The following is a 26578-nucleotide window of genomic DNA, read 5'->3' as shown; positions in this document are numbered from 1 at the left end:
CACACTTGCAGTCAGATAGTTAGCGAGTCACACACACCATTGCAATGGACAGACCCTTGTTTGATGGATCCACCAGTTGGAAGGAGAGGGGTGTCCTGAAGTCCTGAAAGCCTGTAAGACAACAAAGAAAGTCAATACATGTATAAAAACTGAATGATCACCTACCTGTTAGACAGGTGCAGAAGATGGACAGCGAGCCGTACACACTATCAGATTTATGGACCCTTGATGAACAGATGCACCATCAGGGAGGGAAGGGGTAATGGCATCCTCTAAACCTGAAAGACAACAAAGACAAACAATACAGGTTTTGAAACTGAAAGATCACTTACCTTTTACACAGTTGCAGAACAATAGACAGTGAGCCAGACACAGCTGCAGATGGACAGATTGATGGTGGCTGGATCTACGGTCAGTGCGGGAGGGGCTCAGAAGGTCCTGAACCTGTAAGACAAAAAGAAAAACTCAATACATGTATAGAAACTGAATGATGACCTACCTTTTAGACAGTAGCAAACAGTAAGACAGCGAGCCGTACCCAGTGACAGATGGACGGACCCTTGATGAACAGTTGCACCATCAGGGAGGGAACGGGTAATGGCATCCTCTAAACCTGTAAGACCTGTAAAACCTGTGTTCTATTCTTTTTTTTTATATTTTTTTAATATAAATTTTACATTTTCTTTTGACTTGTCGCATAAATTCAATATCACTGGAACTTACCTGGAAGTCTTCGGCTGTGTGCTTGTGGTGAATCGTCCTTTGCATCTGCTTGAAGCCACATTATCACATCACAGCCAGCCAGCCAGAACTGCAGGTGGACAGACTGCGAGCTACAGACTTGTAGATGGGTAAAATAGAACGTGTTGCAGATGGACAGAAAAAGAACTACAGAGCTGCAAATTTAAAGACAGACACAGTTGCAGACAGTCAGAGATGCAGAAAGATAGAAAGGCAGCCAGCCACAAAGATGCACATGGATAAACAGCCAGAGCAGCACACATCCACAGAAATGCAGACGCATAGTCAGAAAGACAGCCATCATTGCACCAAACAGTCAACCAAACACAGATGCAGAGGAATTCTAATAAAGACGGATCGTCAGTTTAACATGGATAGAAAGCCAGTCAGAGTAGCTGCCAGAGTCCAAACAGAATAAACTGCAGATTTATAGACACCCAGGGTGTGTTGATGTACTGTGTGTATGTTCCTCTGCAAATCTGTCCAACATGTATGCAGATGCAGTCAGAAAGACTGCCAGAGTTGCACATGACCAAGCAGACAGCCAGTTGCAGATGAAAAGACAAGCAGAGTTTTAAATAGAGAAACAGCCAGAGATGCAAAAGAACAGGCAGCCAACCAGAGATACACATTGACAGCCAGGCAGCGAGCGCTGCACATGGACATGTATGCATGGACATACAGCCACATACAGTTGCAGATGGCCGGCCAGAATTGCACATGGACTGACAACCAGCACAGCCAGAGTTGCAGATGGACAGTGTGATGCAGTCCTGATAGCTGACCCCTCACCCCTTAGATCCCTAGAGTGGGTCTTCTAGGAGCCGGCAGGATCCAGAGTTAACCTATAAAGGGAAAAATAATAAAAAAAATAAATAAAAAAAAAAAACACACCAGTAACATTAGGATACGGCAATTAATTACATGTAGCTTAACTTACCAGTATACATCAACAAGTCCATGTAATCAAGACATGTAAATAAGGTTGCACTGTTATTTCAGGATGTGATGACCACCCCTATAGTGGACACTTGGTTCACTCCAGGCTAAGCAAAGGATGAGCACCTGGCTTAGAAGGACTGTGTAGAAAGAATAGTGGGTTAGTTGGTGCAGATTAAACTGAAATCATGGTAGATGTGAGGCTTCGCAGCCCTCAGAGGAAGGCCACTGAGGCCTTATTATGTAAAGAGCGTGTGACTTGGCTCTTTTGTGTTCTGTTTTCCCTTTGTCTTTACTTTCCTTTTACTTTTTTTGCACAAATTCTATAATTATCACTGGAAAGTGTCTGGAAGCATTCAGCTGTGTCCTTCTGGGAAAGCCACACTACCACATCACAGAGACAGAAAGCCAGAGCCGCAGATGGACAGACAGCAAGCTACAGTCTTTTAGACAGGTTAAACAGAACAAGTTGCAGATAGACTACAGAATAAATACAGAGCAGCAGATTTATAGACAGACAGTTGCAGTTGGAGAATCAGACAGTGTCACATAGACAGCCGGACAGCGTTGCATATGGACTGACAACCAGTCAGAGAAGGATGTAGAGGAACATACACACAGCCAAACACAGTTGCAGACGCATAGTCGTGAAAACAGCCAGGCACACACTGAAAGTTAGCCACTAAATTTCACAAGCATAAGGACATGCAGACAGCCACACATTGGAGACAGCCACAACCAGCCAGAGCTGCATATGGACAGCCAGTCCAGCCAAGAGCAGATGGACAGACGGCGAGCTGCAAACTTGTAGATGGGTAAAATAGAACGAGTTGCAGATGAACAGAAAAACCGCCACAGAGCTGCAGACAGACATTTAGAGTTGCAGAAGGACAGACAGCCAGCGTTGCAGAGAGTCTAAACAGAATAAATTACAGATTTATAGCCAGAGATGCAGAAGGACAGACAGCCATCCAGCCACAGAGATGCATATGGATAAACAGCCACAGAGATGCAGACGCATAGTTCGAAACACCAATCATTCAGCAATCAACCAAAACACAGTTGCAGACGGATTATCATACAGTTGCAGACAGATAGTCAGTTTCCCATGTATAGACAGCCAGTCAGAATTGCTGCCAGATTTAAAACAGAATGTATTGCAGTGTTAATGCCAGACAGAGTTACAAAGGGACATACACACAGTCAAACATGGTTGTAGACACATAGTCAGAAGTTGCACATGCACTTTCACATAGACAGACAGCTTTGCATATGGACTGACAGTCAGTCAGAGTTGCAGCCAGTCTAAACAGAATGAAGTGCAGATGAACAGGCAGCCAGAAAAAGGTGTACATTGACAGCCAGACTTGCAGAGGGACATACACACAGCCAAACATGGTTGCAGATGCATAGTCAGAAAAACAGCCAGCAAACCAGAACTGCACATGAAAAGACAGCCAGCCACAGAGTTGCAGACAATGCAGAAAACAAATTGCAGAGTTTTAGATGGAGACAGACAGAGATGCAGAATGGTGAGCAGCCAGTGAGCCAGCCAGAGTTGCACATGGACAGCCAGTCCAGCTACAGAATTACACATGGAAAGAAAGCCAGCCAGCCAGCCAGCCAAAAGTTGCCACACACACAGTTAGACAGACACGGTTTAAAATGGAAAACCACCCAGTCAACCAGTCGCAGATGAATGGATAGACAGCAAGTCAGAGTTGAAGCCAGAATCTAAACCAAATGAATTGCAGATATAAACAGCTAGTGTTGTAGATGGACAGACAGCCAGTCGCAGATCGACAAACACTGCCAAACCTAGTCAGAAACACATAGTCAAAAAGTTAGCCAGCCATAGAGTTGCACGTGCATGTCCATGCACATAGTGGCAGACGGATTATCATACAGTTTCACATGGATATACAGCCAGCCATCAGAGTTCAAACAGAACTAATTGTAGATTTATAGACAAACAAAGAGTGTTAATGGACAGACACACAGCCAAATATAGTGGCAGACGCACAGTCAGAAGGACAGCCCCACATAGCCAGATGAAGCCTTTCTTTGCAGAAGGGGATCGGATGTCAAACCTGCAGCCAGCAGTGGACTGTGAAGAGTCGGCTGAACGGCTTGCTCCCTCGTCAGTAGTAGACATGGGGCTAGAGATGACTGTCCTGGCAGCTGTCTTCTTCCGCATGATGTTCACTATAGTCCATGAGTAAACAAAGGGGTTAGTAAGTTATTAACGCAAAATAATGTAAAGTAACACACAGCAGATAACAAAAGGATTAAACCTGGCTAAGAAACAAGCCAATGCTAATATTAAAGAAAAAGAAATAACTAGGAGTAACAAGCAACATGATAGCTAGCAAACAGCAGGTGGGCAAGTGAAGACCACCTGCATATCACCTGAGATAGATAGACAAGAAAAACACACTAAACTCATTTAACATGGCTGTGCCTAATATCACCCCCTGTACTTATTTCACCACTTTCACCAGTGGTATTTCCTCATATTTCCAAGACTAGGAGAAGCTGCATTTGAAGGAACAAATATCATACAAGAGAACTAGCATTACAGTATTACATCTGTACATATTAATAACCAGCTTTCAGGGTCTACTCAGAAAACGTTAGTAAACGAAACGTTAGCGGAGTTAATCCAAGCACGTTTTCACTCGAATTTGGGGAGCTTATATTAGAAAAATATTAGAACAATTGTGTACTGCTCACTAGCGCTTGAACAGGGCTTTAATTGTCTGTGGTCACTCCCTTATTTACATGTAGACCCATTAACCCATTCCCAATCACACTGTAACGACCACTGCTTTGTAGCTCATCCACAGCTAAAAGAGAAAGAGTGAGAAGAGAACCACGCAGTAAGGAGTTATTTGGTTTACTACACCACAAACCCCCCAAACCCAATCAAAAACCTAACATTCAAACAAACATCCACCAGTTCTTTTAAATGGCACATACCTGAAGTCCATTGGAAGAGTTCAAAACAGTCCGGAGTCAGACAGCAAACAAACAAAAACAAACGAGAACCCCTCTGAAAAAGAATATGACAAAACTTCTTATGAATCTCACACACACACACACACACACACACACACACATTAAATGACTTACCTGCCAACTATCCAATTCACTAAGCATGAATGACGGACCCAAGGCAGTCTTTTTCCAAAAGGTGTCCAGATGTGTGCGGCAGTGCTCCTTCAGGGCCTCGATGAGTCAGGTGGAGAATAGTGGAGAATGATGATGCTGAAGGCGTCACGCTGCCGCAGCACCAATGGAAGCCTAGAGATGTCAAGGACACGGGTATCTAGAAAACAGGAGACCGTGGCATTACTCTTTGGGCCCAAAATTTAAGTGTTTTACAGTAGAAACTCCAACAATTAGAACACAACGGAGACGACGACTCTCTCTGGTATTTTGAAGACCATGTTGGAGGCGTCCCGGACTGCCTCTGGCCTCGTCCTCCATCTGTGGAGTTTGTCTCTACAACAGCAACTAGATCTGCCGTTCAAGCAGGACGAGCTCCATGCAGAGCGTCTGGAGATCTTGTTCCTCCGCGGTCGCCATGTTCCTCGAGAGCATAAACACAGAGACAGAAATGCAAACGTCAGTTAGTGAGAAACGGTCTACATGTAAAGGAGAATATATGGCACTGTCTGCAACCATTCAGGAAAGCTTGCACCTCACACACCTCACAAATGCCATGAACAGTGATCACCAATATGCACCTGTAAATAAATACTGGAAGACAGCCAAGAAGCAATTGCACACCCACATTAGACACGACTCCATTCAATCAGCGCTCCATGAGTGTAAAATAACTGAACACTGACCCACAGCAGATATGCTTGCAGATGTTATGACAACACCTGCAACTAAGCTCAAGCTGGAGAAAGTTAAGAGCTTTCTGTTTGGGATGTAAACGGGTAAGTGTTGTGCTGTGGAATGCCATGTACAGTAAGAGAGCAAGTGAGACTCCAATCAACCGATGGGATACACACCAACCATTTTACACAGCAACCATTTTACACAGCAATTTACCTACAGAACTCTTCACAACAGGAGCTTAAACAGCTGTTTGAAACCTCCTCCATACGACATGCTGACAGAGAGAAAGCCTAACCTAGACTCAAAGTGTTAAAGGAATCTTTGTAGGTACGACAAGAACAGTCCATCATACCTAGTCTACGATCCAGACACAGAGAAAGTCCATAAACACAGACTGGTGAAATTTCTTACAGTGTGTTACAGAACACCAAACCCAGACTGACCAGTCAATAGCAGATGACCACCATGAAGAGAGGCGTGTACCCCCATGCTAACAGCTAACCGTGTTGATCAGACTCCAATAGAGGTTCAAGAGTCTCGAACTGATGTTCAAGATGACTTTTAAACAGAAGGAGAGACAGACATAGCACAAACCATCCAAAGAGAGACAGGAAAGTCAGCTAAATACTGATGGTTATAAATATTAATGTTATAAAATGGAGGAAATCCTCTTAAACTAACCTGACTGGTGGGACTGGGAAGGGTCAGTCAGTCAGTCCTGGCGTAGCAGCTTCTCGATGTTCCCGGAGAAAACGACGGACCCCAGGCCGCTCGGGTGAACCTCTCTGCGGAAGAGGACCTGCCGCTCCCCAAAGATCTCCTGTCCGGCAGCCAGCAGTGGAGCACGAAGAGCCGGTAAACGCTCTCTTACTCGTCGGTAGGTGAGCAGGGGGCCGAAGACGATGATCCAGGAGTCTGTCTTTTTCCAAACGGAGCCGAAGCCGCCACGCTGCCGCCGAGAGGAAGCCGCCACGCTGCCGCCGAGAGGGAGCCGCCACGCTGCCGCCGAGAGGAGCCAACTACCGACGTCCAGGACACGGACACCTGGAAAACAGGAGACCGTGGCGTTGCTCTTTGGCTCCGATACTCTGAAGTGTTTTACAGTCTCCAACAATGAGAGCACCGCCCTGAGGAGCTGTACTCGGTGCCGGAGCAGGTGAAGGAGAAGGTGAAGAGCTGTGGTGGTGGTGGAGGAGCCGTCGACTTTTCCGACCACGCCGACGCCCCCAGACCCTCTCCGGTGCGGGAGTGGATGTGACGAACCTCGGGGTCTTCCGCTCCGGTAGCGCTGGAACTGAGACCGCCGCGTTAGAGACGTCGCGGGCTGCCTCTGGCCTCGTCTTCCGTCGGTGGAACTCGGACTGCTGGTCCAGCTGGACGAGCTCCAAGCTGAGCGTCTGGAGAGCTCGTTCCTCCGCGGTCTCCATGTTCCTCTCTGAGTCGACTCACGTCTCGAACAGCGGTTCAGAGTCTCGCTCAAAATACCGGAGATCACGTGATCCGAACCGAAGCTTCGTTACGTCACTGAAACGCGATCACGTGTCAAGGCGCGTCAGACCCGAGCGCAACGAGCTGAATATAAACTGAAATATGAACTTAAATAAAATATAAATGTATAAAATGAGTGAATTTGGTTGACTTTCATTTTAAGAGAAAACTAAACATGAACATAGTTTTTATTTGAACATCAGGTTTTGTTTCCAAACCGACAAAAGAGATAAAAGTCCTTGACAAACCTCCGTATTCGAGGGTTTTTAACTGGAGACGACGTGAAATTACCTCTAATAAAACATTAAAAGGAACAATAAGGACTAAATGACAGCAATCGTTTAAAATGTCTACCGCAGTCCAATTTCCAAACACTGGAGAGAGGGGTCTGCCCCGCCCCCTCAACCCCAGACCCGCAGCTCGAGCGGGTTGCCAGGTTGAGGACACTGAACCTGCAGGAACGAGCGCGAGACGAGATCAATAACTTTTACAATCACAAGCGACGACGAGTCATATTCTGTAAGATGATCAGTAAATATACTCGCTTGATCTGTTTTTATTGTCTGTTCATTATAAACCAGCTCATGAGGATTTTATACAACTCTGTCAACTGTTAGCGAGCTGGATGCAGCGCTGCCGGCTTTATCCAGAGCCAAGCTCGTTCTCCTGAACACAAAAGCCCACTGCTCCTAAAATCCACTCTGGAGCTGGAATTACTCATTTACACATCCTGACAACATACTGCTCAGTTTAACAGATCATATACACACTTTTCTCCGAGTAGTAGCTGCTGTAGACCTCAGTTATGAAGGACCCTCACTGGAGCTTCACCACACAAACCTTCTGGACGCAGGAACATCATCAGGGCTTCCAGCTCTTCAGCTTTCATTGATCACCAGCTCCCTCCATTTCATGTAGTTACTGTTACACATTACTTTATTTCACATTGTCTTTACCCTGATTTACCTTTATAACATTGCTGTTTGTTGTTCAAATAAAGTCAAACTATTAATGAACAAAGCTGCTGTAACAACAAAGTATGACTTATGAGTTGATGAAAAAGACCAGATGAAAATGAACCATTTTATTAAACAGTTGTGTGCATTTCCTATTTACAGAGTAATAAGGGTTTATAAGGGTAAGTAAGTAACAAAATGGTAATCAGATTGTTTAAAATGGTTATGATCAACATGATTTACAGTATTGATAAGTGAACATTTCATAATATATCATTAATAAAACCAGAAATGCTGAGATCAGTATACAAACTCCAATCAGTGCAACGACCTTATTACAAAAATAATGCAAAACAAGGTATAGCAACGGATATGAATAAATATAGTACAGAAAAATATATCAAATGGACTTTAAAGGGACTTGAGAGATGTGCAGCTCTTCCTCCAGTGGGAACTGCTGCTCATTAGTCTGTCTGGAACGCTGCACTGTGGAGAAGAACTGAAGTTATTACACTAAAAATGGAGTTATTGTTTTGTGGGCTAGTTCTTCAGCACAGTGTGATGTAGAAAAGAAAGGATAGTTTATAGCTGTGGAGCATACGGTCAAGCCTGGGTTTGCCAGAGTTCCTCTATGGTTGGTGCCGGGACAGGTAGAAACAGGCCAAACCTTCTGGGGTCATCAGGGTGAAGCGACCTTAGTCTGGGTCTTCCCCTGCAGTCATGAAGCAGCAGCTGTAAGAATCTAATTATAACAAACTGTTTACAAAGACGAGGAGCATATTCCTCATCTGGACTGTCATCACCTTTTCCTTTTCTTCCTGATCATCTGTTCCCCAATCAAAACTGTGAAATGTGAGATGAGTAAATACTAGGAATCACACTACAAGTACATTTACTTCTACATTACTACTCAAACAATAATCACAACTTCCTGAGCTCACTGATCTCATCTTCATTCATGTTCAGGTTTTGGTTGTCTTGGACTCTCCTATTCTGAAGACAATATGACAAAGAATTACACACTGTCAGCATAGGTGTGGACTGCAGCTACTATTTTCTCTGTGTCATGTTTAGTAATAAACTATAGTCACCTCTTCTCCAAAGCTTCAGAGACATCCATGCTGCTCTCCAGAGCTTCAGTCCCTTCTTCTAGAAGTGGTAGATCTTCTCTATAGAGATCAAATTGTTCTGTTTGTGAAAATGTAGACCACCAATAATACTGTACTTCTGTACTGATATTAGGATCTATAATTCACAATGTGGTCTGAAATCATATTAGTTCAGATCCTGAATACTGACCGGTCTGAAAGTGCTCCAATTGATGGACACCCAATACTGGACAGGGGCATCAAATGCTGCTTCTTCTACTGCCTCTTACTAGGGGTGGAGGTGCTTGAACATTCAAAGCTAAAAAGAAAATCCCATAATCAACTTATTTACACAGAAAAGTGAAGATCATTTCACCACAATATCAAACCTGAGTGATCTCTACTAAAAAGGGCTTTATGGACTCTATTAGATACGACGGATAAACAGCTAACGTCTGATAGACACTGTGCACACGATTAAAACATTATTTTCAACCATTCTGAACAAACGAGCACAATTTAAACGATGGAATAAACAATAAGATGTAGATGAGATTATATAATACACTTCAATCAAGAACTAACATTAAAAACACAGTAAAACATTAGAAACACCAAGTTATCTGACTGCACTGATGAAATGCAGAAAGTCCAGGTAGGATGAAATTATGGGCGAACCGCCAATCACAGAAATGTTCCTCAACCTAAAAAGCCTCGGCATTCGTCTAAAAAGCTCCATGAGCAGAGACGGAGTAAAAGCAGAGGAAATATTGGCGATGCGTTTGCATTAATATTGAGCTGGCAGCTCTAGTCTGGAGCACTTTAGCTACCTAGCTCTCTCAAACACGCGCTGCCTTCATAACCCAGCTGCACTCGGACCACTGGCTAGAAATGAAGCCCTCCAATGTTTAAAGCACTGAAAAAGCCCATCTCTACTAGTGGCTGTAAGAAATGATCTAGATGAGGTTAGCTAAACTTAGCTGAAGCTCAGTGCTCACCTGTTCAGGAGAAAATCAGCCAGTTCGGTCCGTTTTGAGTCCTTCTGGGCTCTAAGCTGTCTCCATCTATCAAACGCATCTCCAGTATTTCCTCTGCTTTTACTCCGTCTCTGGTCATGGAGCTTTTTAGACGAATGCCGAGGCTTTTTAGGTTGTGGAACATCTAATGATCCAGGTCCAGGTCGCTTCCTCGCCTCCATGGCTGCAGCACGCTGTGTTTCCTTGCTGTTGTTTTTCCATATCTGGCAACCCGGGGTGTGGCAGTAGGACTGGGGGGTGGGGGAGTGGGGCAATGGGCGGGATAGGAAGCTACAGCACAACCAGAGATCCGCTCTGTACCTGACCCCTCAAAGACCACCATACAGGTAGAAGCACTGCGGTCAAGAAACGCTGGAGCTGAAACCTGTGTGTTTCTTTAATATCTGGAGACACATCCTGATCATTTTATCAGTTAGTACAGAAAATGTAACACTTAATGACCTTTAACTGATCAAATGGAGGTTTGTGATTTCTACTAGAGTTTAGAAGTCGTCAGCCCTTAAACTCAGGTCTCTAAATGAGTTTAATGAAGTGGACATTTGGAGTCAGATGAACTTCACACTGTGAGCTATGGCTGTGTCGAACAGTCCGACTGTGTGTCTCTGTATTAATGCGCCACAGGAGGAGCGCTTTTTTAGGAGACAACAAATGAGTAATATATTGATCCTTTCTGGTAAAATACATCATCTTACAGATATTCCACAAACAATACTAATTAATAATATAGAGAACTCTGAGTGATTTTAGATGGTATAATAAAAGCTTTTTAGCTAGATTATCTCTCTAGGTTAGCTGATGTGTTTAGTGAATGTGTAGCTGCTGTTAACTGAAGTGAGCTAGATAACTAGTTACTGAACCTAACGCAGCTCACTAATATCACATGTGCTTGTAAGCTCTGCTACTTTTGTGAGCTAAAAGTAAGATATGGGACTTTTTCTAGGACAGCCTGGAAACGTTCGCTACATATCTGGATAAATCTCCCTCAGATATCAGTTATGGAGAAATTGGAAGTAATATCAGCAGCTACTTTACAAGATAAATATTATTAAAGTTAAGATGTGCTGCTGCCCGTTACTGTATATAGTGGGGTGGTAAATGACTGTGGTATTTTTTTAATATTAAGAGTTGTGCAGGTGTGTATATCATATTTTACTAAAATGATATTAATATACATGCTAATGCTTACAGTAAACCTATTTTTGCATGATAATTGTTTTTCTGTCTTATGATTAATATGAATGAAAGATTGATGCATTGATATAGTATGATTTATATAATTGATTAAAAATAATGATATTAATACCAGAAAAGAAAAAAACATGAAAAATAGGCTTATGCTCTTGTGCAGTGTAAACCAACTCAAAGATAAGATGCTAACATCAAACATTTAAACAAGATATTTTTATATATATATTTCTTTTAATCTGTCAAAACACAGTTTGTGAAAGGCTGCAAGTTCTACATTTACAAATAATGTTCGGGGGAGTTCAGTAAACAATAAGTTAAAAAATCTTTTCTTATTTTTATTTTGTTTTTATTATGATTTTTTTTTTAGCTGCAAACGTCAGCGAAACCTTGTTACCAACCTGTGAAGATATCTGTGATCTTTTTCCTGGACCTGAACATTTTCTCAGGAGAAAAGCAATATGGAACCTGTTTCAGAAAGAGCAGCAGGTACGCAGTCATTTAAGTACTTTCACCATCAGCATTCAGTCAGGTTTAACAAATAATTATAAACACACATACATTATAACACACATTATAAACACATAATTGACTCATCACTGTATGATGTGAAGTTTACAGCTTTTGTAGTTGAAAGATTTTGTAGTTACAATTGTCTATTAAACCTGTAATTACCAGCTAAGTAATGCTGCTAATGGTTCAGTTTATTAGCTTAATGTTCTCTGGCAGGGGCAGCAGCAGCATCCCCTAATCGAGAGAATGGTTCGAATGGCAGGGGACTGGACACTGTACAAGTCAACCCCTGTGTTTCAGAAACTGATCTGTGCAGGAATCCTAAACCTCCCCAACCTGATGTGCAACCTGATGAGACACTGGACCCTCCGAGAACCTTGCAGCTACCCGACCCTGAGTGTGTTGTGTTTACTGACAGTGAGCTGGAACGTTTTAGAAAGCAGTATTCTGAAATGCAGCTCGTTGACCAAGAAGGTGGATGCACTCTTTCAGAAGAACTTCGCTGCCGATTAGTGAGGAACACCGTGACCAACATGGTGTCCATCATCAGAGCAAGTGATACTGAATTTATGTTTCCCTCGAAAAATGAGGTCCAGGCCATGGCAAAGCGGCTTGTGGAGTATTATCCAGTGCTTCGTGATAACACAGTGAACTGCACACACACTTGGGTAAGTGTTTGTACCATTTGTAAACCAACTTTTCATTAATGTCACATAAGCCAGTTTTAAGTTCCAGTGATGGAAAACACCATCCATGATCGATCATGAAAACTAAACAATAAGTTTATATTTATAGAACTATAGGATAAAGTGTAAATGTGTGCTTTCCAGCAGGTAAAGTATTTATTATTTTAATTTAGTGCTGGGCAATACAGTAAAAACGTGTGTTAGGCACCTTTTGGTCTTTTTCATTTTAAAAACAGATCAAAAATGAAAGATTGATGGTTATTTCATTTTCATTTCATATTCTAACCTTCATAGAACATAAAAACTAATTATATATATTTTCTTCTTAAAAATGAATAAAAAAAATCATTCTTTAAATTCAAAGAAAAACATTTATATAATTCACTTTTACGTTATATGGAGTTGGAGTTGGAATGAATATTAAATAACCATCCATCTTTCATTTTTAATTTTCTGTTTTTAAAATGAAAAAAGAAAAAACAAAAAGTACACGGACTGTTACATTTCAATGTCAATTCAATTTGCCCCCATAGTAAAACACAATGCAGTTTAAATGTTTAGTTGTAAATGGTGAAATGAAATGAGTGAATTACTTCCATGTCTTTCACATACAGGAACTACTTTTCAAGCACTGAATGAAAAGACTCCAGAACATAAAGACACCAAAAAAGCGACAGGGACCAACACCACAAAGACAGAGGAAACAGAGACGGCTGAGTTTGGATGTTCTGATGATGATTCAAGCAGTCTTTGAATGGCAGGATTTCAGCTGCTGCTAAGTGTGATAAATTATGATTTTTCATTATAGATCATATTTGAACAAAAGACTGACTCCTTTGCTTTCAGGAATCAGAGATTGTTGACCAGAGAGGAGAAGCTGCTGAAGATCTAGGAGTCCATTCTGGCCCTGATAGTCAGCAAAGTCAAGCAAGACAAAACCGCCCCCTGTAAGAGTTGTATGAAAGATCGAAACCTAACAAGGAGGCAGTTGCTCAGCTGCTTGACCTTGAGTTTGCCTTTAAGGGCCTTCATCAACTCTACACTTTAAGAGACCAGCTTTATGTTGGGTTCTGAAAATAGAAACAGATCTAAAACTGTGTAACACTACAGAATATATTGGAGGTCCTCTGGCCCACTTTTTTTTTTTTTTTTTTTTTTTTTTTGAATGTGTGAATATTAAGGTGTAAATACATTAATACAGACTACCCTGCAATCCCACTGAGTTTGATCCAACTTTTTATGGAAAATATCACGCTGATTTAAACACACACAAAAAAAATATAAAAACACAAAAATATATTAAATAATTAATCTACTTATGTCTGGAACAGTGACATGCTCTATAGCCATGATGAAGGATCTGCCTGGGATGTTCCTATCACCTGTGGCCCAAACCAAGAACTTGGATCATGCTAGTGAGATGGTGTATGTTCTTGAGGTGAGAAATGTATTAGAAATGCCTTAGGCCTCATGTGTGAAATGTATATGAGACCCGATTGAGCTAGGGAATGCCTTTTGAAATACGTTTTGCTCATGGTCTACTATTGATATAATAAAGGTCGTCTCGCATAGTAGTGAATAGAACCATAGTTTGTTGTGTGGAGGGCCAAGGTTGTGTTCTCTAGTTTGTATAACGGTGAATTCACCATTTTAATTTCATCACCAAGTTTCAGATTTCTCCTTGAATGTAGTTCGATTGCAGATTGTTTGATAAACTTCAGAATCTTTAGAAACCAAATTCAGACTCAGGCTTAGATTTTAAATGAAGCTTTCAGACAGCATTATTGCAGACTCGTTAATTGTTTTTATTACAGCCCACAGAAAACCCAAACACCTACCTTCAGAGAAGACCAGTCTTCAGTCCAGTTCTGATCATTTGGAATAGCAACTGCAAGCTGGCCTTTGGGTCTACACCTGTAACAACCTTTCCAAAAGAAAACATCGACACAGGTGAGCTCTATCTTTTAGCACACTACTACACATTTCATCTGACCTATCCAAAGTGCCTCACAACACTCCTGTCAATACTTCAGACAGAAGTTCTGCAGGATGCCATTCATGATCGGGATGCAGCTTCATCCTACAAAAAAACTTTGTCAGCGTGGAGAAAGATCATTGGTGAGTAGTGAAAAGTGCCCTGTGGTCAAGCAGCAGTGGCTATCATTGTCAGCAGGGGTGTAACAAATTCTAACAGTTACAGAGCTGGTTGTTTACTAAGTTTGGTGTTTCAGAAATTCAGCTGTGTTAGATATCTTATTTAATAAAAATACTCTTAGAGGTGTGATTGTTAAAAATAAAACAGTGTAACACATTCAGGAACATGGAGTTATTTAGTTTAACTAAGCTAAAAGTGAAATCTTACTTTTTGTTGAAGTTTAAAACAGGTTGACTCACCAGCACCATGTATAATGCATACATGTCTTTCATTAAGTGCTATGTAGCAGCATTTCTACCTATTTTAATGTCTCTGGAGTTTGTACCATACTGAATGTGGTTGTTTTTACTGTTCCTCATGTTGAGTACAACATTATGAAATATGAAATCATTATTATAAAATTACAGTCTTAAATTAAAATGACTTAGAAGTCATTTTTGTTTATTTAAACTCCATATTGAGTGTAAAGTGCAATAAATGATTCTAATTTTTTTTTTTTTTTAACAAATGAGCTTTAATAAAAAAAGCTTAAAACAAGATTAGTGTTCTAGTTTTGTCACTTTATGGATGACTTTTATGATTTGTGATCAAGTGAGTCTCTAAACCTAGTCATAATGCCTTATAATGATTTATTTTTACTGTTTTTTGAGATTACAAGATAATTTACAGTGCAGTTTTCTCACCATATTGGCAGATAATTTTGCTTGATTCAAGCATTTCTTTTCTTATTTTGCTTTTATTCATCTTAGTTTTTGACACTGATGTTTTGCAGTGCATTGGTGCTGTGGGGACAGTGGAAATGTAGTGTAGACTATAGACATATGAAACAGTAGTAAGATAAATATACTGTAAGATAAATATATTGTGAGGGGAACAGGCAGTTTTACCAGTGTTCTTTAAAGCTTGTTCACCATAGCAACAGTAACTAATGACAGAACAAAGGGCATGGACAGGTCAATTATGACATCACAGGGTTGGAAGTGTATAAATGGCAGGAGCATCTTCACTCGGCTCATTCACAGCTTTCTGCTGTTGGAGATCAGCTGCTCCTTTAAACATGAGCTTTGAGTATATCCCCCCATCCTGGCAGACAGACAGCCAGAAAAAGCCAGGATACAGCTTCGATGTGAAAGATCCAGGAAACTTCGAAGCTCGATTGAGGGCAATGATAGCGGCTCAGGCCAACGACAGTAAGACGAGTGAGAGAGAGACAGACAGTGAGAAGAGCAAGAAGAGAAGGAGAGAGACAGACAGTGAGAAGAGCAAGGAGAGAAGGAGAGAGACAGACAGTGAGAAGAGCAAGAAGAGAAGGAGAGAGACAGACAGGGAAAGGAATACTAAGAGAAAGAGAGAGACAGACAGTGAGAGGAAGGTGAAAAAGAGGAGAGAAGGAGGAGAACAGAGCTCAGGGCGATCTGTCTGCAGAGACACTACTCCTGCTGAGGAGAGCCAGTCCAGTCTAAAGACCACACCCAAACAGAGACTGGTTCACAGACTGAATCAGGAAGTCCAGGTCCTCCACAAACTCGGCCCCAGAACTGCTGAAGTCTGTTCAGCAAATAAAAAAACTAAAGATCTGCTGAAGTTAGAACTGCAGCCAAGTCAGGAGCACAAACTAACCAGACAGTCCAGTTCAGAGTCCGGCTGCATTCACTCCTGCACAGATAAGTGGTGCCTGATGAATTTCGTGAATCAGCTGGGCCTTAAGCTTCCAACCCGGAAGTGAAATAGAGGCCCTCAAACCACCCGCAGCTGTAGAGGAGACTAGAGGAAAGTCAACAGAAACAGAAACAGTCTGATGAAGCTCAGAGAAAATCAGAGGACAGTCAAAGGGAGTCAGAGAAGTGAGGGTGTCAGAGGAAGGCCAAAGGAAACTGTAGAATGTAATAGAGAGTCAGAGGACAGACCGAGGAAACTCATTGAAAGTTAGAGGAAGTCAGAGGCCAGTCAAAGGAACGTCTGAGGAAATGAGAGGAAAGTCAGAGAAAGTCTGAGGAAGTGAGAGGAAATACAGAAGAAGGTCAGAGGAAGTTAGACACAGTCTCCAGATGTGTGCAGGCATTGTTGGTCCACCTGTGACTTAAAGCTCCTCTGCCTCTGATCCAGACTCTGAGAGTTGCCTCCCATACCTCCTCTGCATAGCAAACCACACCTCAACAGAGCGCTCAGCTCTAAACTCAGGATGAGGCTTGAGACGTTGTGCTGGTTCAGCTTCCTGTGAGGCTATAGTTGCTGTCTGGCTAACAAGACTCAGGTGTGCTAAGTGGATCTGGAGCCAGTGACACAGAGCACTGTAGAGTGGGAGGGGCATAGCCAGAGGGGGCGGACCATTCTTTCTCCTAATTGGATTTACTGTGTTCTTGTTTTGGATCCGGTGTCGACCAGAGGAGGATGGGTTCCCCTTTTGAGTCTTGGTTCCTCTCAAGGTTCTTTTTTTACTTTAAACATTTAAAACATTTTGACAATCAGAATCAGATAATAATATTAATTCTTTTTAAACTTATTAATATTAATTAACACCACACATACAAATGAATTCATCCTTCCATTCATTCATAACTTAACAAAGGACATGATGCAGGCACGGGTCCTCCGGCACCGAAGACACTCAAATTCTTCCTCTTCTGAGGGGTTCCACTGTTCACAGCTGCAGTGGAACAACTCCTCACACAGGGGACAGTAGACCCATGACACGATGGCGCCATCCCCAGGGGGATTTACCCGCTTGCACCTGCCACATAGATCTGACATAAAAGAAACACACTCACACACTATCTCCCCTGCTGACAGAGTATCATACACTACTCACAACAAGTTAGCCAACAACAGTGGCAGGTATACCCCAACAAAAAAGGGGGTAAAGGTTAGAGTGCATTTTAGGTTCATCCTGAAAATTCACCCGAAAGCCAAATATCCCTAACTTTTTGTGAGTCGTGTAATTAAGAGACTTTATTCACTGCAGTTACATTTAGACTGCAATCACTTTAGACTGAAACACTTTTTCTACTACTAAACACTGTCTTTAAGAACTCATCTTTTTAATGGACAGCTACCTTTTGGTTTGTGTCATGGGTGCATCTCTGTCCCCTCCCTCATCTGGCTGCCTTGCCTTTCTACATTTCTTTCTCCCTGTAAGAAATAATCTTTAGATCCTGAACACCTACAGATAAGGCAGAAGGTAAAACTACACTGAAAAGGTGAGATATAAACTAAAAGCTCCTGAAACAGTAACTGAATCTCTAACTGAACACTGAAGTCACCTGTCTTCGGTGCTGGAGCTTTTCTCTTTTCACCTGCAGGTTGACATTTAGATTTTCATTAGTTTCACATTTTATCCTGGACACCTTTAAAATTTTTAGAAACAATAATAGTGGTGTATTTATAGTTTAATAGCTTATCACCTCTTTTTCCTGCTGGCTGTAGTGAGGAGGAGGTGGCAGCTGGGGGTTGTCCCGGAGGCTGTGGCGGGGTCAGCGGATTGTGTCGCTGCTCCAGCGTTGGGGCCCTTGGTGGTCTGGGCTCTCCTCTGTTGTGCTCTTTGGCCTCTTCGGCCTTCCTGGCCAAGTCCTCTTTTTGCTGCAGGAGTCTTTCATACTCCTCTCCAGTGATGACCCGGGAGGTGGGATTTGTGGCCACTGAAGATTAAGAGCAGAGGGCTCTCCTTCCGGGCATGACGAATTAAGTGTTTGAACCAGCACTGGAACAGCTCTCTGTTGATGTACCCCGCCAGAGATTTGACATAGAGGGCATTGAGGGGTCCTCCTTGGGTGTACTGGCCTCTGGGAAAATTCTTTTGCGAAAACTATAAATGGTGGAATGTCCTCCCCAGCTGCGTTTAAGCAAGCCAGTACGGACACGTGGTCTCGGGTGCGGGGGTCCTGCTGGTATGTGTGTGTAGACCCCCGGGGTGTCAGTACTTTGAACCTGGTGCCATTCATCTGGAAAGCAGTCTCACAGTTATAAATCTGTTTCCAGAGTGGATGTCAGCAGGTCAAAGTACTGATCCACCGTCCTCTTCTTTCCCACGGTCGATGGTGTCCGGGGTCCTTATGCTTAGTTGTCCTGCGTGGCTCCTCCTGAAACAGTGCCATCACTTTTTTCCCCAAGTGGTGGCACATCTTCACTGGGGTTCCTCTTCCTCCTCACTGCATTGCCGTACGCCAGCAGCCGCGCCTTAGTGAGGGGGAACCCATGCTGCGCACAGTAAATGCAGTACTGCACCAGAGCCCCCTCATACTCTGGTGTCAGTAACTGCTTCCGACCTGTGCGACAGCCATGGGTCACCCGCCCACTTACTCTGTCCCCCAAGGTGTTGCGGGGGACTTTGAAGAGCCTGGCTACTCGGTGTACAGCCATGCCAGCAGAAACCTCCTGAAGTGCCCCACCATGTCCTCTTCCCTCCAGTGCTTCCTTGTTGCCATATTCTGTAAAAATGAATTTAGAATTTCGAGCGTCTGGGTGATTCTACCACTTACTACTACTAATAATGATAATAAAATCAAAAATAATTATGATATTAATAATAATTAATAAAAATGGATAATCAGAAGTGTTATCATTATTATCATCATCATAATCTTATAATGTTTGTAATCATGCGTGTATTCATGACTTTGCTTATGAAACATATCGTGTATGTGCCAGATGGGATGAGATGAGACGAGAGATCGCATTTCACACTGTTCCTATCAGATCCAGTGGTTACACTCGCGAAACGGTAAACAGCTGTGTGTTACATGCAGTACTTTACACACAAGAGTAAAACGTTCTTAACGATGCCAAGCAATTGGCGATAAATGAGAGCAGAAATGCGTAATGCACAGAAGTGGCTAATGCTGGGGGTGTGGCTGATTATTATGGGACGAACTGCTAATATATAATCAAACTTCACTTGATGAGCTGTCAAAAAGTCGTTACTGGCTAAAGGAAATGTTGTCGTATATTCATTAGCTATGCAGATGTTCATAGAGCTGAAGGAATGGTATGGAGTTGAGCAATAATATAGTGAGGCTCATGGGTTAGACTTGGGAAAGGAGAGCGAGATCCATTCCCAGGCCTAATTTGGTAAACTGTACATGAACTGAACAAATATAGGAGATTGTTCAGATTGGACATACTTTCCATTGTATGTGACCGGGATGTTAAGGGGTCCAGCTGTGTCTTCATGTGTACTATGTACGTTAATCAATGGTGGGGGCTGATTTATATCCCTTATGGATAAGATACTGACATCCTGCATATGGGAACAGTCCAACAACATATGAGGTGTAGTAGGGTATAAAACGCAGGTGTTCCTCTGTCTGAACAGAGGGGCACAGAGAATTGGCGGCTCTCTCCACACTGTACTTTTGATTGGAATAAAATGTTTCATTATTGCAGTTCATGACGTGCTGATCATGTCTCTGACTTTTTGCTCTGTAAAACTGCTCCAATATCAGAGTCATTCATTTGATCTTGCGCTAATGTCTCTGATGATAATGGGGTCACTGGTACATCAGGCTGGACAGACAGGTCTTTAACAGTACCATTGACCACAAGGCACTGGACTCGGACTGTAGCTCCACTGCCTGGGCTGTGGTTCCTACTGCATCATGGGGCATTTCCTCTGTGCATTCTTGCATCAAAGTGTGCATGTTAGCAGGCATTAATGACAAACTGTCGGCATCCATATTCTCTTTTCCGGGGCGGTACTTTATGGAGAAATGAAAATCTGTTAATTTAGCAACCCACCTTGATGAGGTCATAGAGTGGACCAGCAATGCAAGAGAAATAATATAATATATAATAATATAAATATAAATATAATAACTCAAAGCCCCAGCATTCCTCTAAGCTCAGCTACAGTGCTGTGTCCCTCTGCAAGAGCTCTCACTGCAGATGTATCAGCAGGGTCCATCCTGCTTCCTTCTGTGGACACAGTTCGACCAAGGACATCTGTCTTAACCCTTTCCTGCCTGAGTGGAACATTCCTTTTTCAGACACTATGTAACATAGTCATAGAAAAAACCTTATGGTGTAAATACAGTACATAATACAGACAATATATACATACCATTATAAACCAGGTGAATCAGTTCTTTAATATGATATGAAACACAATGTTTGTGTACCTAATTTATCAATCTCTCCATTTTTATTTAATCCATATATACTTACATTTTACACATTTATGTGAAATATAGATAAAAATATAGAGTACTTGCAATTTTGTGAGCTATTTGTCAGAAAAATAATTTTTAATTCATCATCTTTTATTCAAAACATATCATCTATTTAGCAGATGTCATTTAACAATTTAAAATGTTCATGTAGCTCCTTTTTTTACCTCACTATTTTACTGTCAGCACACACTATAAACCAATAAAAGTGTACTTCTGTAAGTGTGTTCTGTGGACACAGTGTCTGAAAAAGGAATGTTCCACTCAGGCAGGAAAGGGTTAAGACAGAAGTCCGTTACCTTGGTCAAACTATGTAACATAGTCATAGAGAGACTTCACATAAAACAAGTAAACTAGAACTGATTTCAGGTTTACATAAATATCATCTTACTCTCATAAATATAATCTTACTCTCATAAATATCATCTTACTTTCATAAATATAATCTTACTCTCATAAATATAATCTTACTCTCATTAATATAATCTTACTTTCATAAATATAATCTTACTCTCATTAATATAATCTTACTCTCATAAATATAATCTTACTTTCATAAATATAATCTTACTCTCATAAATATAATCTTACTTTCATAAATATAATCTTACTCTCATAAATATAATCTTACTTTTATAAATATAATCTTACTCTCATAAATATAATCTTACTTTCATAAATATAATCTTACTCTCATAAATATAATCTTACTTTCATAAATATAATCTTACTTTTATAAATATAATCTTACTCTCATAAATATAATCTTACTCTCATAAATATAATCTTACTTTCATAAATATAATCTTACTCTCATAAATATAATCTTTTCATAAATATAATCTTACTTTCATAAATATAATCTTACTCTCATAAATATAATCTTACTTTCATAAATATAATCTTACTCTCATAAATATAATCTTACTTTCATAAATATAATCTTACTCTCATAAATATCATCTTACTCTCATAAATATAATCTTACTCGCATAAATATAATCTTACTTTTATAAATATAATCTTACTCTTACTCTCATAAATATAATCTTACTCTCATAAATATAATCTTTTCATAAATATAATCTTACTTTTATAAATATAATCTTACTCTCATAAATATAATCTTACTTTCATAAATATAATCTTACTTTTATAAATATAATCTTACTCTCATAAATATAATCTTACTCTCATAAATATAATCTTTTCATAAATATAATCTTACTCTCATAAATATAATCTTACTTTCATAAATATAATCTTACTTTCATAAATATAATCTTACTCTCATAAATATAATCTTTTCATAAATATAATCTTACTCTCATAAATATAATCTTACTTTCATAAATATAATCTTACTTTCATAAATATAATCTTACTCTCATAAATATAATCTTACTTTCATAAATATAATCTTACTCTCATAAATATAATCTTAATTTTATAAATATAATCTTACTCTCATAAATATAATCTTACTTTCATAAATATAATCTTACTCTCATAAATATAATCTTACTTTCATAAATATAATCTTACTTTTATAAATATAATCTTACTCTCATAAATATAATCTTACTTTCATAAATATAATCTTACTCTCATAAATATAATCTTACTTTTATAAATATAATCTTACTCTCATAAATATAATCTTACTTTCATAAATATAATCTTACTCTCATAAATATAATCTTACTTTTATAAATATAATCTTACTCTCATTAATATAATCTTACTCTCATAAATATAATCTTACTTTCATAAATATAATCTTACTCTCATAAATATAATCTTACTTTCATAAATATAATCTTACTTTTATAAATATAATCTTACTCTCATAAACATAATCTTACTTTCATAAATATAATCTTACTTTTATAAATGTAATCTTACTCTCATAAATATAATCTTACTCTCATAAATATAATCTTACTTTTATAAATATAATCTTACTCTCATAAATATAATCTTACTTTTATAAATATAATCTTACTCTCATAAACATAATCTTACTTTCATAAATATAATCTTACTTTTATAAATATAATCTTACTCTCATAAATATAATCTTTTCATAAATATAATCTTACTTTTATAAATATAATCTTACTTTTATAAATATAATCTTACTCTCATAAATATAATCTTTTCATAAATATAATCTTACTTTTATAAATATAATCTTACTCTCATAAATATAATCTTACTTTCATAAATATAATCTTACTTTTATAAATATAATCTTACTCTCATAAATATAATCTTACTTTCATAAATATAATCTTACTTTCATAAACATAATCTTACTTTTATAAATATAATCTTACTCTCATAAATATAATCTTTTCATAAATATAATCTTACTTTTATAAATATAATCTTACTCTCATAAATATAATCTTACTTTCATAAATATAATCTTACTTTTATAAATATAATCTTACTCTCATAAATATAATCTTACTTTCATAAATATAATCTTACTTTTATAAATATAATCTTACTTTCATAAATATAATCTTACTTTTATAAATATAATCTTACTTTCATAAATATAATCTTACTTTTATAAATATAATCTTACTTTCATAAATATAATCTTACTTTTATAAATATAATCTTTTCATAAATATAATCTTACTTTTATAAATATAATCTTACTCTCATAAATATAATCTTACTTTCATAAATATAATCTTACTCTCATAAATATAATCTTACTCTCATAAATATAATCTTACTTTTATAAATATAATCTTACTCTCATAAATATAATCTTACTTTTATAAATATAATCTTACTCTCATAAACATAATCTTACTTTCATAAATATAATCTTACTTTTATAAATATAATCTTACTCTCATAAATATAATCTTTTCATAAATATAATCTTACTTTTATAAATATAATCTTACTCTCATAAATATAATCTTACTCTCATAAATATAATCTTACTTTTATAAATATAATCTTACTCTCATAAATATAATCTTACTTTTATAAATATAATCTTACTCTCATAAATATAATCTTACTCTCATAAATATAATCTTACTTTCATAAATATAATCTTAGTTTTATAAATATAATCTTACTCTCATAAATATAATCTTACTTTCATAAATATAATCTTACTTTCATAAACATAATCTTACTTTTATAAATATAATCTTACTCTCATAAATATAATCTTTTCATAAATATAATCTTACTTTTATAAATATAATCTTACTCTCATAAATATAATCTTACTTTTATAAATATAATCTTACTCTCATAAATATAATCTTACTCTCATAAATATAATCTTACTTTTATAAATATAATCTTACTCTCATAAATATAATCTTACTTTCATAAATATAATCTTACTTTTATAAATATAATCTTACTTTCATAAATATAATCTTACTTTTATAAATATAATCTTACTTTCATAAATATAATCTTACTTTTATAAATATAATCTTTTCATAAATATAATCTTACTTTTATAAATATAATCTTACTCTCATAAATATAATCTTACTTTCATAAATATAATCTTACTCTCATAAATATAATCTTATTTTGGAGTTTGTTGAGCAGCTTGTCTCAACCCCAGTGCTGCAGTGAGCAACAGCTCTGGTAGAGCTAGCCTAGCTTATCTTATCTTATCTTATCTTATCTTGGTTCACTACTATTCACTTATTTGTGTAAAACTGCTGCAAACTTTACAAACTACTAAACAAACAAGACTAAAAGGAATGTGATAAAATCTCCACACGTGTTTATTTCCATCTAGATGAAGATAAATCATTAGAATGATTCAGAAAGGAGAGCTGAGCCCCTGACTGACTAAACTTACAACACGGCTCTCAAAATCCCCTCAGCTCTGCCGAAGCCTCAGCACTGATAATATTACAATTTTACCATTAAAGCCATGTTTTCTGAGTAGAAATGATTAGTAATAAAACTAATAAACAGTTTTAGACTGATCTCACTCATCTGACTGACAGCATTTCTCTGTGTGTTGTTATGGGGGTCCTCTCTCTCCGCTGCTCTCCGTGTGCTTTTTTCTCTGATTCTCCTTAATTCTGTAAAAAAGACACGACACAAACCGCTTGATCAATAATAGCTCTTTTAGACTGGGTTGTTCGCTGCCTGGAGCAGTTTTCAGATTTACAATCAGTGATCAGCGGAGATACAAGGCTTTAAACCATTGAAATGATTGTTTTGAAATTTGAATGAGCTTTAAATGGTTAAACTATTCACCTTTTTAGTTTTAGCTTCCTCCCAGTCCCAGCTGTGTTACTGTGTCCAGTTTGAGTTGTCAGGTTTTGATTTTGTTTCTGGTTCTGTCCATTAGATTGCTGTTCCCCCGGTTGTGCTTTGCTTTGTTGTGTCTGTTTACTTTTGCCCAGGTTACATTAAAGTCCTGCATCGTCCATCCCTGCCAGTGTTTCCTTGTGTTCTCTGCCACGTCTGACCAGACATGACAGTAACTAATAAATTATTATTAAAAACATCACATCTGTAATACATAAAGGAAAGTATTATTGTGGTTGTCATTATTTATTAACAATAATAACAATGGTAATATTTACATATTTAGTGTGATGAGACAATTAGCCTCGTTAATAACTGAGGAAATGATCGTTGGCTTCTTCTTCTCAGTCTATGACTGGAGCTGCTGCTGCAGGTATGATATCTGACCTGTAGGTGGCGCTGCTGTGTCTCTCTTCATCCTGAATCAGTGGAATCTCTGTGAAACTGGACTGAATTGTCTACTTGTGTCTCTTTACCCTGAACTGTCTCCGTTTTGTTGTGCTAATAACCACAGTATGAGGAGGCCTGGAAAAAATGACCTTAACGTGGTTTCAGACTGACCTAAAGTGACCTTCACCTTTACAAGTTCCATAATGAGTGGAAACAGTCCTCATTTCCCAACGAGAATCCAGATCCAGATCAAAGGATAAGGAGTTAAAACACACTGACTTCCTAAAACATTTTTAAACTTCATTAACATGAAGGAAAACACAAGAAAAAGACAGATGTGGACAACATGTGGAAAAAGACAAAGATATAGAATTTAATCTGAAATATGATAAATGACAATTTCCTGAATTTCATTTTAAAATCTAGATTTTAGAAACTATGAACTGAAACTCCATCACAGCATTTGAAGATCATTAATATGCAACATTATGGGCTGTTTAATTTAGACGTCTAATAGACTGTTGTGTCTAAATGATCAACTCCAGCATATATTAAATATAACAGCAGTTTTAAAATGCAGTTTATTAGTTCTGATCTCTGGAACCCTCACCTCACTTGGCCTTGGAGAGGCAATCTTCCTGCACCCTCCCATGAGCCTTTGCAAGGTCTAGGCCACAGAGAGCAGCTAGAGAGTTAGTTTCTTTAGTTCCAGTGCATTTAAACATACACTTCAAGGGAGGAGTCTACAGATTTATCAATTCTTCTGTTTACAGACCTTCATTCTCCCTTTTTATGACTGTCATGAACTGAACTACATCCAGCTTTCTCACATATTTTTGTTATGAAATCTGGTTCTTCTCCCACCTTCAACCTTGGAGTCGATTTCCAAGTATTTTAAAGCTTACTTTAGAGGTTTTCCAAAATCATCAGTTAATAGATGCTCTAAATTCAGTTCAGGATGAGATTAGAGAGAGGATATAACAAACACAAGATAAGGGGTAAAGATACATTTACCACAGCAGTGTAAGTAAATGTGTTCCCCTTTTACTCCCATACTGAATTATATATAT

The sequence above is a fragment of the Salminus brasiliensis genome, chromosome 12, assembly GCF_030463535.1.
Source record: "Salminus brasiliensis chromosome 12, fSalBra1.hap2, whole genome shotgun sequence".
Classification (NCBI taxonomy): Eukaryota; Metazoa; Chordata; class Actinopteri; order Characiformes; family Bryconidae; genus Salminus; species Salminus brasiliensis.
The sequence above is the reverse complement of the archived record's forward strand: the minus strand, read 5'-3'. Positions refer to the sequence as shown.